Source organism: Alexandromys fortis, unplaced genomic scaffold (genome assembly GCF_014885135.2).
Source record: "Alexandromys fortis isolate MF-2015 unplaced genomic scaffold, M_Fortis_MF-2015_v1.1 scaffold_323, whole genome shotgun sequence".
Taxonomy (NCBI): Eukaryota; Metazoa; Chordata; class Mammalia; order Rodentia; family Cricetidae; genus Alexandromys; species Alexandromys fortis.
In genome coordinates, this window is record NW_026068278.1 from 431,630 (window position 1) to 434,680 (window position 3,051).

Here is a 3,051-nt window from a genome sequence, read left to right on the forward strand (position 1 = left end):
AACAGGCTGGGCTGGGAGATGTTATGTGGTCAGAGAGGGAAGGGAGTCAGACGGAGGCGGGGGTAGGGTTGTGGGTGCAAGCTGGGTGGGATAGGAAGAGAGAGGAGGTATCGGGCAGAGTAGCCCCTGAGGATGACCAGGAAGTGTAGGAGGGGTGTCTGAGTTCCCTGTCCAGGGCTGCTGCCGCGGTCAGAAACTCACTCACCCCAGTGATGTCTCTCCTGGTGCCTGGACCGGAACTCCTTGCTGCTAGGTGTCTCGTAAACAAAGGACCTACCTAGCTTGCTGCAGGTAGGCTAGTGGGGACAAAGGAGCTAGCACCCTCCCGTTTGCCCTGCTGATTCGGATTCGGTCCTAGAGCCCTAACAGGCTGGGCTGGGAGATGTTATGTGGTCAGAGAGGGAAGGGGGTCAGACGGAGGCGGGGGTAGGGTTGTGGGTGCAAGCTGGGTGGGATAGGAAGAGAGAGGAGGTATCGGGCAGAGTAGCCCCTGAGGATGAACAGGAAGTGTAGGAGGGGTATCAGAAGAATTTTAAATGGCCAAAAGATACTTAAAGTCATGTTCTTCATCCTTAGCTATCAGGCAAATGCAAATCAATCAAACTTGTAAGATACCATCTTACACCTGTCAGAATGGCTAAGATCAAAATCACTAATGATAGCTTATGCTGGAGAGGTTGTGGAGCAAGGGGAACACTCATCCGTTGCTGGTGGGAATGCAAACTTGTGCAACCACTATGGAAATCAGTGTGGCAGTTTCTCATAAAACTGGGAATCAACCTACCTTAGGATCCAGCAATTACACTCTTGGGAATATATTCAAAAGACGCTGAATCATACTATAACAGCATTTGCTCAACTATTTTCATAGCACCTTTATTTGTAATAGCCAGGATCTGAAAACAACCTAGATGCTCATCAACTGAAGAATGGATAATGAAAGTATGGCACATGTACACATTAAAGTACTACTCCACAGGGAAAAATAATGACATCTTGAATTTTTCATGCAAATGGATGGAATTAGAAAACATCATCCTGAGTGAGGTAACCAAGACCCCAAAAAACAAATATGGTTTGTGCTCACTCATAAGTGGATTCTAGTCATAAACAAAGGGCAAGGAACCTATAGCTCAGTATCCTAGAAAAACTAAGTAATAAGGTAAACCCAAAGAACCTGGAAATTGGAATCAGACAAAAATTTTGGAGCAAGGGAAAGGGGCTTGGAGTAGGGGAGAAGTGGGGAAAAGGAGAACTTGAGGTAATGGGATGGTAGAGGTGGAGGAAGGACAGACATGAGAGCAAGGGAAGAAATATCTTGATTGAGGGAGTCATTATGGAGTTAGCAAGAAACCTGGCTTGAAAGATGTCCAAGAACCCACAGGGATGAAGCCAGCTGAGACCCTTAGCAATAGAGAAGAGGGTATCTGAACTGACTTTACCCTGTATTCAGACTGATGATTATCTTAAATATCACCATAGAACCTTCATCCAACAATAGATGGGGAACAGAGGCAATGACCCACATTGGAGCACTGGACTGAACTTCCAAGATCTAGTTGAAGAGTGGAGGGAGTGAAAGTATGAGCAAGGAATTCAATACCATGAAGGGGTCATACACTGAGACAGTTTGCTTGAGCTAATGGTAGCTCACCAACCCCAAATGGACTGGGAATGAATGAGCATGAGAACAACTAAGCCCCTCTGAAGGGGGCTGACAGCTGGGGCAGGATGTGCCACTGGTAGTGACACTGAGATGTATCTCTACTTGTTTATACTGGCCTCATGGGATCATATTTTCTTTCGTTGTAAACCTTTCTCAACCTAGACATAGTAAAAAGGCCTTTGGACTCTCCACAGGGTGGTGTCCATGACACTCCCTTGGGGTTGGAGGGGTGGGGGGGTCTGTAGAGGGAGAGGGAGGGGACTTGTTGGAGGGGAGATAGTGGGAATTTGGTTTGGTATTTTTTAAGTAATAAAAAAGAAAAAATAAAGTATTTCTTCACAGAAAAAAAGAAACAATTAACTGATTTAGCGATGGTGGCTCATTCCTTTTATACCGGCACTGAGGAATCAGAGACAAGTGAATCTCTGTAAATTCAAAGGCAGCATGGCCTACAAACAAATTCTAAGTCAGCAATAGCTTTTATACAGAAAAACCCTGTCTGGAAAGGCAAAAAAAAAAAAATGGAAGGAAAAAAAAGGAAATTAAAAAAAAAAACAATTAGACAAAGAAACAGACAGAATAAAGAGTGGCAAAATATGAGCAAAGTTTTACCAGCTACACATCAGACATGACTTAAGATCCTGAGTTTACAAGGAAATACATGCTCCAATTAAACATGAAAATATATCCTGACATATTTGAAAACAGAAGGAATACAAATACCCAGTAAATATTTTTTTAAGTGGACAATGTCTCCAGACATTATGGTGGGTCAAATCAAAACTACTTTGAGATACCACCTTACACTCACCCCAGTAATATTGGCTTCCATCAACACATCTGAAAACAAATATTGGAGATGACACTGAGAGAAAGTTGCACATATTCACAGTTGGTGTAGATGAAAATGATTCAAACATTGTGGAAATAATTTTAGGGTTTTCTCTAATATTAAAACTATATTACTAAATGATCCAACTATGTTCTGAGTATATATCCAGAAAACCCCATCCCGTGCATAATTGTATGTTTATCACATTTTTTGTTTATCACAACAAAGAATTACAATCAATATAATTGTTCAACAACAGATCAATCAATAATGTGTATTGGTATATATTTATATAACATACACAGTAAATTTATGTGTTATTATAAATAATTACATATTATAAAAAGTTGTGTGAATTTTTTATAATGTATATAAAATATTTTTTCTCTAAGGCAATGTCCCCAGTTAGTCCCTTGGGGGATAGGGAACCTGAACTGACCCTATCCTATAGCATTACTGACGAATATCTTTCATATCACCATAGAACCTTCATCTGGTGATGGATGGAGATAGAGACAGAGACCCACACTGGAGCACTGGACTGAGCTCCCAA